Source organism: Canis aureus, chromosome 17 (assembly GCF_053574225.1).
Source record: "Canis aureus isolate CA01 chromosome 17, VMU_Caureus_v.1.0, whole genome shotgun sequence".
Taxonomy (NCBI): domain Eukaryota; kingdom Metazoa; phylum Chordata; class Mammalia; order Carnivora; family Canidae; genus Canis; species Canis aureus.
The window spans coordinates 29,993,991-30,010,700 of NC_135627.1; the positions used below are offsets into that span (position 1 = coordinate 29,993,991).

A 16,710-nucleotide genomic window follows, 5' to 3' on the forward strand; every position below is an offset into this window, starting at 1 on the left:
ACTTCGGAATCACCTAGGGAGATTTAAAAATTGCTGACCCCAATATTCCAACATGATGATTCTGATTTAATTGGATGAAAGCAATGGTTCTTACTCTAGGTCATACATCAGAATCACTTGTGGCCATTTTTAACTGACCTGTTCCCTAACTCCAGAAATCTGAGTATGAATCTTTGGGAATGAGAGCTACACAACTGTAATTTCCAAAACTTCTCAAGTGATTCTAATATGCAAGAAAGTATTGAGATTCACTACTCTGCATTCACACCTCGCCATTGATTCAAAATACTAATAGCTTGCTCTATTCAAAAAAATGACCACCCATGGATCCTGGCTTTTTCCAAAAACTGAATCTATCTCTCAGAATTTTTTAAAAATTTGTCACAAAACCTAACAATATAGTAAAAACAAAAAAGTAGCCTTTGTGTGAATCCATTCATAAACCTCCTAGATGATTTCTTTTGAGAAGCCAACACTCCATTGGTTGCAAGTAGATGTTCTTGCTCATATGTCCTGTTTTGAGGCCTTTAAAATTACCCAAATGCATGGATTCTGCCAAAATACATAAAAAATTCCATAAAATCTATAATAGAATATGAGTGAACCACCATAGAGCCACATAATAGAATATTTATAGGCTAGTCCATTCAGGATTTCTCACTAATCAATAAAAATAATAGCTAATATTTATTGGACAATTACTATGTGTCCAAGGTTCTCTTAGAACTTTACATCCATTATAACATTTATTTTCACTACTGCCTTCTGGCATAAATAATATTATTATCCCCAAATTACAGGCTTAGAGATTTAAGTAGTACTTTTTCTTGTCAGTTTCATAGAAATTTGATGCCTAAATAAAATTATAAATTACTACTTGGAATTGACTTTAAGAATAAAAAAAAAAAGCCAGAATCATCACCTTTATACCTCTAGGTGTTAAGATTTAACTGCTTACATCTAGTGAATATGTTAAAATACCTGTCGGTTAAATCTATTTTTTGTATCACATAAACCCATTGCCTTCCAAACCTCAAAGCCCATAGTAAGACCTTTCCTTCTAAAAGTATATTTCTTTCTTACTTCTCTCAGTGGGCCCAGGAGAGAACACTTAAGATGCAACTCAAAGGAAATATACGGTAACTCAAAATTTTTACAGAGCAGTAGATTCATGTTTAAAGAAAAAGCACACACATGATCCACTCTGTAGTAACAGAATTCATTGTTTAATGATTTGTCAATATTATATTATTACAATTGAATCCATATTGACTGGAAAAATGTATTCATTCAAATCACAAAGACACTGTTGTAGTAGTCTATAATGGCCCCGCAAAGATGTTCATGTCCCAATCCCAGGTGTGGATGCATATGTAATCTCACCTGGCTGAAGAGACTTTGGAGATGTGATGAAAGTTAAAAACCTCAAGATTACAAATCATCCTGAATTATCTGGGTGGGCATGAGTTCATTAGATGTAGAAGACACAGGTAAGGGGGCTAGAGACATGTGGCTTGAAAAAGATTCTACTCACCTTTGCTGATTTTGAAAATGGAGGAAGGGATAATGACCAAGGAGTGAGGGCAGCTTCTAGAAGCCAGGAAAGGCAACAAGTAATTTTCTTAGAGCCTCCAGAAGGAAACACAGCCCTGCCATCATCTTGATTTGAGTCTGATGAGATCAGTTTTGGACTTCTGATTTACTGCACAATAATAAATGTGTGCTGTGTTAAGCAACCTAAATGTGTGACATTTTGTTCTGGCAGCAGTAAAAAACTAACCCTGATACAGTCCTAGTTCTGCCATCAATTCACCGTTAACTGCTAAAGAAATCTTCAGATTACAATGCCTTCAGCTCTAAGTGGAGATTATGTTACGGTTTTAAGGAATAAATATATCCCTTTATTAGTTTTGATGATTTTTATTAATTATATGCTATTCCTTACATTCAGCTAAAACTATCATCAATCATAACCTCAGTGGTTATATTGTCATTTGCTTAAATTCAGCCACTACTTGAACTCCATTTTTACTGTTATTTCAACAGTCAATTGAATAAATGTTCACCAACGGCCTATACTTGCAAGGCATTTTCATCAGGTATAGAGGAAGATTTCTAACCTGTAATTACTATTCCATAAAATTGTGCTTGTGATTTCAAACAAATGAAACTTAAAGCATTTTCTTGAATTTTTCTAAGTCTTACCTATGTAGTTAGGACTGTTGAAATGGTTAGTAGTTTTTTCATCTCTTGTTTATTTCAAATGAGAATATGCACAATTTGAAACAGATTTTGCAACATTGATAAGTTTTAGAAAATAATATAAATGCAAAAAGATTTTGAAGTAAAAGTTTAATAAAATTTATTGTGACCACTGTTGAATATTAGTGTGGCAAATTGTATGTAAAAATAAGGGGACAGTAGGTGGGGCTATATAGGGGTAGGATTGGTTGCATGTTGATGCTGGGTGATGGATTCACTGGGGTTCATTATAATCTTCTGCTTTTGTGTAGGTGTGAAATTCTCCATAATATGAAACTTTAAAAATACTGCACATTAGGAAGCATGATCATATATTTTTTAGTTAATGCCAATTTAAAGGAAAGTTGAAAACGACTAATTTTTTTCCTATGAATTGATTCTTAAGTCTGCCCTCTCCTTTTTATTTTCCCCATCCCAGCCACAGTAGTTTACAGATTCATTACTTGATCCCTAGATTCCTGTAATCAACTCCTACCTAATAGCCCTTATTTCAACATCTCCCCAAATCATCCCTCTATAAAACCCATTCTATGCTTTATGCTATTCCAACATCCATAAACTTTTCAAGGGCATTCTATATGTAAATTCTTCTGTCTTATTTTTAAAGTTATCCCACCTTTTTGACCCAAACTTTATTTCATTTCTCTCTAACAGATTCTAGAAAGTCTGGTTTCTTTATTCTTCCAGAGATGTCATTCATTCTTGGTATATGTGAACAATCTTCTTCCTCTCTATGTATGCCAATTCTACCAGTCTTTTAAGATTGATTCATTTCCCTGAATAATTATTTTATTTTTGGACACTGAAATAAGAAAATTATGAAATAGATAGATAGATATTTAATATCTAAAAATACACGTATGCATATTTTTTATCTTAATAGGTTTATGATATTTGCTTAATTTGACCAACTTGATAGTGTCAATTACTGAGGAATTGGTCATCTAAAAATGCAAAATGAATGGACCTAATAGAATTCTTTGCTTTTTCAATATACTTTTTGGCATTAAATCTAAACCAAACTTAAAAATTCTATAATTTTGAGGTATTATGTAGAGGTAGTGTTTTACCTTTTGATTGTTTCACAGTATCTCTAAAGATAAACAAACAAATTATAAAGATGAAAAATGTAAGATAGATGTTCTTATTTCTTTCTTTTACAGTTTGGAATCCAGTGACCTTTTGAGATATATTTGCCTGCTGAGAATTAGGGCTGCCTAGAAAGTGGTGAGCTGGCTGACTCCCTAAGCATTTACTCTGGGGCCCTTGTCCCTTGTACAGTGCTTTCCATAAAGCCCTACTTGGGTTAACCTCAAAGGAATGCAGTTTGCCTGGGGCCAAGACCTCTGCAGCACATCCATGAAAATCAGCAATGTAGCTGGGTATACAATATCAATCTACAGAGTAATACAAGGGCCCCTTGATAAGATAAAAAACATCTTAGGTCCAAGGCATCATGAGATTAAGGGTAAAATTGGATTTCTACTTTAAAACGCAATCATATTCTCTAATAGTGTGTCTCTGTCCTCATTAAAGGATTTTGCTTCTTACAGAATATTTGTACTCTAAAAACACTAAATATTATAGTATTTTAATTTATATAAAGCTAAATTGGCTTTTGCATATGGGCTTTACCATTCTTTCGCTTTTCTTGAAGACTTGACTGCTCAAATAGACAGAGACCTAAGGAAATTTGTGAACAACCTTGGAATCTGTGTGTTGGTAGGCTGCTTTGAAAACCTCTATGTAGTCTGGGAATGACTCCCACACACAATTTAATAAGCACCTCCTTCCCATGCCCTTCCCTTTTGTTTGTAAACTCTTCCTTTAGCTTCCCTGACATTACTCTTCTGGTTCTCCTACCACTTTGACTTCAAAATGCTTTCTGCATTCACCCATTCATATGGATTTTTTTAAAGGATTTTATTTATTTATTCATGAGAGACAGAGACAAAGAGAGAGATACAGAGGCAGAGACACAGGCAGAGGGAGAAGCAGGCTCCACGTAGGGAGCCCAATGCGGAACTCGATCCTCAGACTCCAGGATCACACCCCAGGCCAAAGGCAGGGCCCAAACCACTGGGCCACCCAGGGATCTCATGGATTTTTCTTTTAAATCTTTTTTTTATTTTTTTAATTTATTTATGGTAGTCACACAGAGAGAGAGAGAGGCAGAGACACAGGCAGAGGGAGAAGCAGGCTCCATGCACCAGGAGCCCGACGTGGGATTCGATCCCGGGTCTCCAGGATCGCGCCCTGGGCCAAAGGCAGGCGCTAAACCGCTGCGCCACCCAGGGATCCCATGGATTTTTAAAGACTATAGGCCTTGGGGCACCTGGGTGGCTCAGTCAGTTAATCGTCTGACTTGATCTCTGGGTCCTAAGACGGAACCCCACATCAGGGTCTCTGCTCAGCAGAGAATCTGCTTCTCCCTCTCCCTCTGTGCTCTGTTTCTCCAACTCTGGTTGTAGCTCTCTCTCAAGTAAATAAATAAAATTTAAAAATAAATAAATAAAGACTATAATCCTTGACACATACCCAATAAGCTCTCCCACTTTGTTCACTTTTAATTTCTTCTCTACCTGATCCAGCTACCAAGCACCCCATTTCCTCTCAACAAGTTTTCTCCTTTGTCTTGCTACCTGCAGCTTCATACTCAGATAACCCTGAGACACTTTCTCACTTTTACTCTCAATACCAGTTCTTGCTGGTGAGGATGTGGAGCAACAGAAATTCTCATTTACTGCTAGTGAGAATGCAAAATGATACAGCCACTTGAGAAGACAGTTTGACAACTCTTATAAAACTAAACATACTCTTACCGTGTGATCCTGCAATCATCCTCTTTGGTAATTATTCAAATAAATAGAAAAGTTACATCTACACAATAACCTGCACATGCATGTTTATAGCAAATTTATTCATGATTGTCAAAACATAGAAGCAACTAAGATGTCCTTCAATAGGTGAATGGGTAAACAAACTGGTACAATGGATATATTATTCATTGATGAAAAGAAATGAACTACCAAGTTGTTTGCTAAATAAATGAGTGAACAAATGAATACAACCACTTTGTCTTACCTCCAATAGTATATTTTGCAGCTTTGTGAGAACATTTTAAATGATAAAGAAAGCACAATTCCTACTCTTCCACCTGCATTAATTTCATCTCACGAACTATTTGTGGTTTTCTTAGCAGTAAAATGTAGAGTCATGACTGCCACAAATCCTGGGCTAGAATGAAAGAAACCAGAACATCAATATTTGTATAATAAAGATACCAAGTTCTTGTAGACAGGGGAGCAATAGCTATTCAAAATCTTCATTTGAATCTTCATTACACTATACAGTCTTTTTAATTTTTTAATTTTTATTTTTTTGCTTTAAAGATTTTAATTAATTAATTTTTTTAAAGATTTTATTTATCTATTCATGAGAGACAGAGAGAGAGAGAGAGAGGCAGAGACACAGGCAGAGAGAGAAACAGGCTCCACGCAGGAAGCTTGATGTGGGACTCGATCCCAGGACTCCAGGATCACGCCCTGGGTCAAAGGCAGGTGCTTAACCACTAGCCACCCAGGCGTCCCTTAATTTACTTATTTGAGGAGAGAGAAAGAGCAGGAGTTGAGGGAGAGGGAGGGAAAGGGGCAGAGAGGAAGAGGAGTTGAAAGGGGGAGGGACAGAGAGAGGGAGGGGTGGAGAGAGAAGCAGACTCCCCTGCTAAGCAGGGAGTCCAATGCAGGGCTCAATCCTAGGACCCTGAGATCATGACCTGAGTTGAAGGCAGACCCTTAACCAATTGAGCCACCCAGGCACCCCTTTGCAGTCTTGATAAGCTCCTACTTCATTGAGAAAATAGACACCATCTGAAAGATGTGAATTCCTTCAGGTTCCCTCTTCATCTATTATCCATTTGAAAAGCCATCAGGGAAATACAAATCAAAACTACAATGAGATACCACCTCACACCAGTGAGAATGGGGAAAATTAACAAGGCAGGAAACAACAAATGTTGGAGAGGATGCGGAGAAAAGGGAACCCTCTTGCACTGTTGGTGGGAATGTGAACTGGTGCAGCCACTCTGGAAAACTGTATGGAGGTTCCTCAAACAGTTAAAAATATACCTGCCCTACGACCCAGCAATTGCACTGTTGGGGATTTACCCCAAAGATACAAATGCAATGAAACGCCGGGACACCTGCACCCCGATGTTTATAGCAGCAATGGCCACGATAGCCAAACTGTGGAAGGAGCCTCGGTGTCCAACGAAAGATGAATGGATAAAGAAGATGTGGTTTATGTATACAATGGAATATTCCTCAGCCATTAGAAACGACAAATACCCACCATTTGCTTCAACGTGGATGGAACTGGAGGGTATTATGCTGAGTGAAGTAAGTCAGTCGGAGAAGGACAAACATTATATGTTCTCATTCATTTGGGGAATATAAATAATAGTGAAAGGGAATATAAGGGAAGGGAGAAGAAATGTGTGGGAAATATCAGAAAGGGAGACAGAACGTAAAGACTGCTAACTCTGGGAAACGAACTAGGGGTGGTAGAAGGGGAGGAGGGCGGGGGGTGGGAGTGAATGGGTGACGGGCACTGGGTGTTATTCTGTATGTTAGTAAATTGAACACCAATAAAAAATAAATTAAAAAAAAAAAAAAAGAAAAGCTCCTTAAAGACCATGGGCATATGAAGACATAGAGAATTGCAGAAGCAGCAGTTACTGAGCACCTTCTCGGGTATCAAGCACTGCACCATGCAATTACTCCCAAGCTCCAAAAAGAACATGGACCTCAGTAGGGGACCTGGGTGGTTCAGTGGGTTAAGTGTCTGTCTTCAGCTCAGGTCATAATCCTAGCATCCTGGGATTGGATCAAGCCCCACATCAGTCTCCTTTTTCAGCGAGGAACTTGCTTCTCTTTCTTCCTCTGCCTTCTGCTCCCCTGCCTTATGCTCTCCTTCTCTGTCAAATAAATAAATTAAAAAAAAATTTTTTTTAAGAATATGGACCTCAGGAAGGCTACGTGAGTGTTTGACCCAAGTTAAATTCTATTTTTAGAATAGAAATATGAGCCAAATTTCTTGGACTCCCAAGCCCAAGTATGTCATTCTCTTCCCATACCACTGACTCTAGTTTAAAATTTCAGAACCCAAAAGAAATGAAATTTAGTTAAAAGCAAATCTTACTTCCACCTTCCTAGGAGATTTTTATCCAGCATATCAGAGACTTAGGAGAATTAGACTAGTTGATCACTAAGGGTAATATTGACTGTGATTTGCAAAATGCCATTGAGTAATCTAGTTAAGGCTTAGGTATTTTTAGGACAAAAGCAGTTAAATATTCTGTCATAATCAGTAACCATTCCTTTCTAATTGCCATTAAGAAAGTAAAAGGTTCACCAGATATAGGTGACAGACATATGTTTAGAAAGTTTTATAAAACTAAAAATAAATTTGGTTTATCTTAAAAATTTTGAGATGGTTTTCTCCAGATAGGAAATCCAATTAAAAAACCAACCTCTAAAAAACAAAACAAAAATAAAACAAAACAAACAAAAGCCCAACCTCTTTATTCCTAGAGTAATGTAAAGACAGTATTAAACCAATGCAATTATCATTAATGCTATCACCATACATGCGGTCATGATAAAGGGCTCAAATAAATCCCAGTTTCAATACATGTTCTTTAATCTGTCACACTTGGAATTTTTAGCAATGTTGACTTTAATAGAATATCTTTTGATTTAGAAAAGCTTAACATAATTATGTTGAGGCTTTTAAGAATGGTCTTAGATTGCTTTCTCCAACGTGTATCCCCATAGGACTTGTCTGAAATTTTTTTCAAGTAAATGCTCATTTTAAAGAACCATTTCTCACTCTTGCAAGTGTGGAAGTAAATCATTTGTATAAACTTGAAACAGCCTGGTGTGATTTTTATGGAAATAACATTGGCAGTTCAACAATGGAACCCAGGGTGGGAGTACCGGCTGTTATAAATACATTGCTAATAACGTCAGTGCATTTCCCTTGTCTTCCACACAAGTATCTCTGGGGAAATAGAAACTCTGTTACATGCTAACCTGAATTCCTGTCATTGTACTCTACACATCAGTCTCTTGAATCTCAGGCTTGTGGCCTATGGCTGAGGTTATCATCCTAGTGAGCCACACACAGACACTGACACAGAATGGAAATAAATAGAAAGGATTTTTTTTTCTTATATATGAGAGACAAATGATTCATGAGCTCAGCAATAAATCAGAGTGAACCAAAACAACTGAACAGTAGGACAAATCTTAGCTGGAAAAACTGGAAGTTTCCAGGGGAAACAATATTAAATATAAACCCTTTCCTATGTGTTGATAACTACATTGGCTTCAAGTTTCTAAACCATTGAAAGTGATGACAAATCTAGCTTTACAACATGGCAAATGCATCATTTCCTTCCCTTTCCCCTCTACACCACACCCTCCCCCACCCCAGCATTTAAGAGAAAAGGCTGAGGACAGCAAACTCAACAAGATTATGCTCTAAAACTTCAGTCTGGCTTCTCTGAGATTTTTGGCTTTTTCTTCAGAGAACAATTGCTCTGTGGGGAAGCAGGTGTGCGACTTCTCTCTAGGACTTCTGACTTTGCTTTCTGTGATGTTTCTACATGCATACAACAGCTCATCTACTTGTAGCTTTTATTTTGTAATTATCAGTGCTTTGCACATGATTCAGGACTTGTGGCACATAAGCCTCAGAGAAAGACTAGTAATGCTAAATAGTGATAAAGCATGACTATCTAGTTTGATAACTCCAACAATTGTGTCATATCTGAATCTGGTTCTGACACCTGCTTCATCTTTTTTCCTTTGGTTTTTCCATGTCTTGTAGTATTTTTTTGTAAGCTAGATATAATGTATCAGTTAATAGGAACTGAGAGAAATAGGCTTTTAGTGTGAGATTTTCTATTAATCAATTTAGAAGTTGGGCTATATTTAATACTTGCTGTTACCTTAGGTGCCAGAGGCTTCAAATTCTTCTAGTAACCTTGATTTTTCTCTTCTCTCCTGACTTGGACTCCCTTAAGTATTCTTCCTGAAAGGGAGTCTGACTTTTGCAGCTTTCAGTTATAATTCACCGTTATTATAGGGAACTCAGTTTATGTGACTTCTGTTCTAGGGAAGCAGATATTGGCTATGCTTCTCTGGATTTGCCTACCTCTCTAGATTTTGGTGTGACAGTTTGTCCTGTGATTTTAGTTCTCTGGTGGGTTCTAGAACTGTTGTTGACTTTCACTTTCTTTGCCTTTCTCTTTCTGTAAGGAAGGGAGTGATGATTTCCAAGCTCTTCAAAATATTGGAGCTGAAATCATAAGTCCACCATATAGTCCTGGAAACCAGGAAATAGTTTCATTTGTTTGTTTAATTTTGCTTTTAGCCATAGCAAGAAGGATTTATATGTTTTAAAAGCTAAAAATGAAAATCAAGTATATAAAAAAAAGAAAATCAAGTATATAAACACACACACACAAGTCAAAAGCTATGTCTCTGAGATCAAAAGTATCAAGACAGCACCACCATAGCCCCTAGTTGTGATTCAACATCCTTCTAAGACAAAAAGCAATGAGTTCACAGCACCCCTAAAGCATTCACTCAGTCATTCAACAGCTATACCTCCTCCAAAACCTCACACTTGGAAATCTCCCTACCAAACAAAAAATCTTTAAGCCCACCAACACTTCCACTTCTGTACTCCACACAGCTATAGAAAAAGTATTTTACTGCTGGCTTTTTAAATCCACTCCATGGCCAAGTAGACTACATTTGCCTTAGCTTCTGGGGTTGGCTCCCACCCACCTTGCAAACTCTAATACCTAGCTATAGTGAATGATTTGCTGTTCACTGAAATATGCCTTTGCACCTTTATTCATGCAGCTTCTACTGCCTGGAAATTTTTCCCACCCCGCCTTTTGAAATTCTATTCATCTTTCAATCAATAATAACTTTATGAATCTACTCAATTCTGTGAGTTTCTGTCTTTAAACTACACAGCCCTCTATTTATACCTCTACTATGCACTTACCTTACTCTGCCTTTTATTTAAATTTAGGTGCACCAACTTTATCACCTATAGAAAGTGAGTTCTAATTTCTCTTAAGAAGTAGTTTATACACTGTGCTTTATATGTGGTGAAACAAATCATCAGTCTAATGCATAAAGGAAAGATATTAAGTTTGTGGTGAGAACAGTGAGTTGCTAAGACTCATTGAGTTATAGAATTTCACAGTTAGGAATTGCAGCATATCCAAAGCAACATGTTAGAAAAATACACTCAAGGAATGGATTCCACTGATAACCGGTCCTTGTTTTAGATTGGTTCAATATCCAGAGCCAAGAATTCTTCAAGTGATATTTCTCTTGGAGTATTATTGCTCATGCTAAGGTTCATTGGCCATCTTTCTATTCAGTCACACAACCTGGTAAATCTTCTCAAAGTTAACTCTCATAAGATTGGCTTTCAGTATCCAAAATATCAGGGAATTTGAAACTTTTAAGATTTCACTTTGTAATCTGTTTAATTAAGTGTGAAATAAGACAGGTTACTCCCTGAGCACTGTTTAGATTCTGTTACGTGATCATGTAGCCTGAGCTTGACCATCTCCACTGAGTATCAAGGTTTCATTTTCTCAGGTTTTCTGAAATTTCCTGTGTCTCCACTAAATTTGTTTCAATGTAAAAGAAAAGTTATAGAAATTTAGCAAAGTGCTGGTAACTGTCTTTTTAGAAACTTTCTAGAAAGAAAACAAAGGAAAATCTCTAGAAACTTTATAGAAAAATCTACTTGCTTATTTAAAAACAACAAAAAAATATAAATATGTTACTGATTGTTGGAGTCAAGACATAAATAAATAAATAATGAAGCTGGAAAAGTCCATGGAAGAAAAGTTAAGATAATGAAGGGGAAGTTGAGGCTTCTGTGAAGAAAGGCCAAAAATAATTAGATATCATAAATCTGGAATGATAAGAGCTGAGAGGAGGATGAGATAAAAATGCATAAAGTCACTAAGTTATTGAATAGAGCAAACATGGCTGAGTAAATTTTAGAATAATAAACTAAGGAATATCTTTTGAAGTTTCACTGAAGTCAAGAGCAGTACTATTTAAGAAACATTTAAACTGGTAAAATTACCTCAACAGACTCATGAAAAATTAAATAGGCTAAGCAAGAGTTTTAGTAAGGCAATAGTTGAATTCCAAGGATTATAAAGAAATGAAATCCACAAGTATGTAAGAAGCATCCACTATGGAGGTTGTTCCAAATGGATATGTTTTTTTAATGCCATGGTTTTAACAACAATTGAGGCCCTACATAGGCATTTCATCTGATGAAAAATGTATACAATGGAATATTACTCAGCTATTAGAAATGACAAATACCCACCATTTGCTTCAACGTGGATGGAACTGGAGGGTATTATGCTGAGTGAAGTAAGTCAGTCGGAGAAGGACAAACATTATATGTTCTCATTCATTTGGGGAATATAAATAATAGTGAAAGGGAATATAAGGGAAGGGAGAAGAAATGTGTGGGAAATATCAGAAAGGGAGACAGAACGTAAAGACTGCTAACTCTGGGAAACGAACTAGGGGTGGTAGAAGGGGAGGAGGGCGGGGGGTGGGAGTGAATGGGTGACAGGCACTGGGGGTTATTCTGTATGTTAGTAAATTGAACACCAATAAAAAATAAATTAAAAAAAAAGAAAAATTCTAATAGGTTCAAGTCCATATACTAGAGATAATTCAGGTAAATCACTGTTCTCAATTGTCATATACACATAGCAAAATATTGCTGTACAGGACAGAGTATTATACATTTTCAGGCAAGTTAAGTCAAAGAATAGCTTTTGTAAGAGAAAGAGGAGTATTTAATTAGAATGTAATAACTACAATACATAGCAACTGCTTAAATCAGGAATCAACTTCTATTTTAGATTGATGTTGCCTTAAATGGCAAGCTAACAATTTCCATCAACAAAAGAGCTTTTATATGAGCCCTGACAACTTATATCAGGTAGATTTTGCAATGGCATAATACTCCCTCAACTAATATTATCCATTAGCTGAATCTGTTACGAAAAAGTTTGTATGATTTAGAAAACAACTAATGTTGGTTTAATCATAACGTTTCTTAAAATGCCTCCATTCTCAATTTCCTTTCTGAGGAAATTGAAAAAAACTTACTGATATTTTAAGTTTTGTCTGGTTGTTAGATTATACCTGGAACCTAGTGATTAATCAATAAGCATTTCATGAATGCATGAATAAATTAATGAATAAATAGCTGTAGTAATGGTCATTGTCAACATGGTGTACATCTCATAAGAACTTGGATATGTATGTGAGAATAGTAAGTCCAATGTGCTATCGGAATTTAAAAGAATGTCTAGAGAAGAGAGTCACATACCTTTGTCCAGTGATCACAGTGTGCAAATTCTTTTTTTTTTAATTTATTTTTTATTGGTGTTCAATTTACTAACATACAGAATAACCCCCAGTGCCCGTCACCCATTCACTCCCACCCCCCGCCCTTCTCCCCTTCCACCACCCCTAGTTCGTTTCCCAGAGTTAGCAGTCTTTATGTTCTGTCTCCCTTTCTGATATTTCCCACACATTTCTTCTCCCTTCCCTTATATTCCCTTTCACTATTATTTATATTCCCCAAGTGAATGAGAACATATAATGTTTGTCCTTGGAGGGTATTATGCTGAGTGAAGTAAGTCAGTCAGTGAAGGACAGTGTGCAAATTCTTTAGCATTATTATCTCATTTAATTTGCACCTCAATTCTTTACAAATGACATCATGGAGCATCAACAATGCACAAGACACTTTTTATTCATGACCTCATTGATCCTACCAATAAATTTGTGAGGAAGGTATTATTTTCACAAATATATAAATGATAAGACTAAAACTCAGAGAGATCAGAAAATTTGCTGCAGGTCACCCAAGTTAAATGTGCCACGTAGAGGATTCCAACCTAGTTCTCTGTGCCCCAGAATAAATATTCCAGAAGTTAAATTTTGAAGTTCAACCTTTTCATGATACCACAAGTATTTTAAAATCAGTATGTGAGTTGCTAGCATTTTGAAATTGCTACAGAAACAAATATTCCCAAAAAAGGATATTTCAGAGCCTTTAAATAGCCCTGTCATCAACATTTCTTAAATATACATAATGCAGCACAAGAGCAATTTGCATGTTTTAATACTTGGCAAAACATCAAAGTTTGCTTCTTTAATATGATGTATCCTTTAGTTGGTCATGACAGATTTATAACCACTGGATATTTTCCAAAAGTCATTATGCTTCCTGATTTATTCATTTGTTTTAATCTTATAGAGATTTGAATTGAACTCTAAATTTGTATGAACACTGAAGTTGAGATCTGTCTAAAAAAAAGGATTGAAAGAAAAACTGCTTTGGCAAATATCAATCATTGGAAAGAGTCACTTAATAATTTTGGTTTTGATTGTATTCATTGTATTTTCCAATAAGTATGTCAGTGGAAGATGGACAAGGAAGCTGTGAATAGACGTTGACATGCAGTGTCAATATGAACATGATCAAAACATTTGGTTAAGAGCATGGGATTGCAGTCAGATGGATTTGGTCTCAGGTTCTCCATCTGTCACTCACTTGCCCTATGGCCACAGGCATGGACTTACCTTCTCTGAGCATCAATATTTGCATCTTTAATGCTGGGGAAATACCTATCTCCCAGTGTTTTTGAAATAAAATTTTAATAAAGCAATACAGATACAGAAATGAAATGACTAATACATCATTGAAATGCCACTCAATAAATGGAAACTATTTCTACTGTTATTATTTTAAATAATAAACCTTGTTAAATAAGCAACAGAGATTGGTGTTTCTCGTGTCTTTTTCATACATCATACATAGGTATGTCCTGATAAATTGGATCCAGGGAGAGACATGGAAAAGAGGTCAAACTGTCTCTGATATTCACTTTGCTGCAGAGTCATCTGCATTTTTTAGCATCTTTGGTCCCCCACTTCTTGGTTTCATCCCCTCATGTTTGTACCCTCTTCAACGGAAGGTCTATCCTTTCCTGAGACAGACAACATCTAAACTTCAGCACTTCTGTCCCTGCCTTTGGTTCTATTCCTACCCTGTTCTCAACTGGCTCTCCCTTCACATTTTTCTGATAATCTAACTCACCAAGATAGTTATGTCTGTTTTTTAAAATCGGATACTGATACTGTTTTGTCTTATATTTTATAAAAGAACAATTGATTCTTTTAGGACACAGTTGTATAAAAATTAGCTTATAAACTAATACCTCTTATTAGACAGAGCTATTTTTATATGATCCAAGCTACCCTAACCATTATATTTCACTATAGATGACCAGTTTTAGATGTTGATAGGATATTTCACTCCTACTTAATAATAATGTTGAAATTACTTCATTTTATGGAGACATAACTAATAACTCTCTACTTTAAGGATACAGAAACCCCACATGGTTTCTTCCTCTCATTTTTTTTTCCTTCAAGCTCTTAAATACTGAGAAAGCAGCTCTTAGAAATGACAGAGATGATACTGAGAAAGTACTAATGATCAGATATGCAGAAGTGCAAACATATGTCAGCCATTTAAACAACTCAGTCCAAGAAGTAGTCTGAAGGGAGCTTGGTGTTGACTTGCTATAAAGACTTGGGTGGTAAATCCTAATCATGTCATAGATTTAGCACAAAGACGTATTTCAGGGTGAGTTAATAAACAAACATGCTGATGGACAGCAATGACAAGATCATGGTTAAGTCTTATTAATAAGATAGGAATTGGTGGCTAGGTCCCAAATATTTCCTACCTGCTTATTTCTTTAAATATTTGCTTTATAAAAGGATATTCTATATCATTTTGTGTTTTCTCCATTCAATGTTTATATAATTTTATTTCCAATTTTTATAAGCCAAGGACAATTCACTGTTGTATCTGGAAAAATATCTACTTGTATTGTGGATCAAGAAACGATGTGGTGTGTGAGCTGAGAATTCAAAATAAAATTCTAAAATGATAAGAGAAATTCCCATCTGAAAATGACTTACTACAAGTCTTTGTAGGAATTTTTACAAGAATTCCCTCATAGCAGAATTCTTAAAGTCTCCCTTAAAGGCCAGTATCATCCAAATATCATTTATGTCCTACAATGCTGTGGCAGGTTAGGTCACTGTTCCCTCACAACTACCTAAACATAGCCACCCACTCTTCAAGGTGAACCTTTACCAAAGACACCACATTTGTGATTGGACATGTTTTTCTACCAGAGGTAAAGTTGAAAGAGAGAATCTTTAAAATCTAAAAAAACCCCAAAATATTAAAATGTAAGATATAACAAAGATGCTCCCAAATATGAACATAATTAGCATTATGTAAATTGATTATCTCTCAGATAAATTGACTTCCTTATCAGCATATTTTAGTGAGTTATCAGAGAATACACAGAATTCAGTCCTGGAAAGAAGCATCATCTAGCTCAACATGTACCAAAAATCCCACAGCCAACAATAAGAGAGAGAAAAAGCCTTCCCAAACCTATGAAATACATAAGACCTAATGGTTGTGGAGTCTGCAAGCTTCTAACCAAGAGGGAAGTTGTCCAACATAAAATGTTAGCAGAGATATGAAGAAGACACAACCAAGAACACATTTTTTAAAAAATTTTATTTATTTATGATAGTCACAGAGAGAGAGAGAGAGAGAGGCAGAGACACAGTCAGAGGGAGAAGCAGGCTCCATGCACCAGGAGCCCGATGTGGGATTCGATCCCGGGTCTCCAGGATCACGCCCTGGGCCAAAGGCAGGCGCCAAACCGCTGCGCCACCCAGGGATCCCCCAAGAACACATTAATGAGATTGTAGTGTGATCTCCTGAGAAGCCTGGACCATGCCTCTGTCTTCATCTTATTCCTACAAGATAGTTAACAATTGGCTACTGAATACATAGTTAAAACAAGGAGATGAGAAGAAAGGATCTAAGAGAACTTCATCCATTGGCTAGCGCTAGTCAATTGTTGCCCGAGTTCAGAAAACAGAATGATATCAAAAATAAACAAAAACAAAAACTCCTATCTGTGTGTGGTTTTGGAAGCTATAGTAATTAGAGATCTTCATAACTAGGTATGTTGGCTTTATTGGTTTTTTGATTGTGTAAAGTACTTAGGAAAAACCAAACTGGGTTTTCCCGGGTAAGAAATGACTGCCCAAAATGGCAGGTCATGTACTCTAACCTAGAGTAGACAGAGAGAGAAAGATGCAAAAGGAAACAGGTAAAGAAGTAATATCCAATTACAAACAGCTATATTAGTGATTACAGGCCTGACAGACAGTCAAAATAATCTCAAAAGACACCCTAAAGAAT

General features: G+C 36.3%; 1 long non-coding RNA gene across 1 annotated transcript in view; it reads right to left on the bottom strand.

Moving 5' to 3' along the window:
- Nucleotides 1-16,710, bottom strand: part of LOC144287874 (uncharacterized) — a 51,312-nt gene that overhangs the window by 18,342 nt on the left and 16,260 nt on the right. Inside the window, exon 3 of the long non-coding RNA XR_013355681.1 lies at nucleotides 5,347-5,499. This is a non-coding gene — a long non-coding RNA (uncharacterized LOC144287874). The remainder of the gene's footprint in view (nucleotides 1-5,346; nucleotides 5,500-16,710) is intronic.